The sequence below is a fragment of the Penaeus monodon genome, chromosome 20 (genome assembly GCF_015228065.2).
Source record: "Penaeus monodon isolate SGIC_2016 chromosome 20, NSTDA_Pmon_1, whole genome shotgun sequence".
NCBI classification, from domain to species: domain Eukaryota; kingdom Metazoa; phylum Arthropoda; class Malacostraca; order Decapoda; family Penaeidae; genus Penaeus; species Penaeus monodon.
This window is the reverse complement of record NC_051405.1, coordinates 46368211-46368607: the sequence shown is the minus strand read 5'-3', so window position 1 is coordinate 46368607 and position 397 is coordinate 46368211.

The window sequence follows — 397 nt, the reverse complement described above, 5'->3', positions numbered from 1 at the left end:
CTGAAAAAATGCAATGATTATCTGCAAAATTACATCAAGTATGTCAAATTGAGCTATAGGTGTCAGAGGTTTAAAAGTAGGGCATTGTAAATCTCTAATTTATTCTATAACAGATGTTTTCTAAGGCAACTGAGCACAAGTCAAAAATCATTTGGGTTTTATAAAAACAATTTCAAAAAGGGAAAGAAAGGCGGGTAAAAATTTTCCCCGACATGAAAAATAATATGTCCTACGTCTACTCATGTTTCAGGGATCACAGAATCCATTTCTGACATTAGCAATGTGATTGTGTTCATAAAATAAGCTTTATTCTCCTACATTCTTCAACATGGGGCAAATTGTTATCTCCAAAAAAGCTTTCTCAAAACCATTTCTTATCTTTCTCTCTTCAATTTAT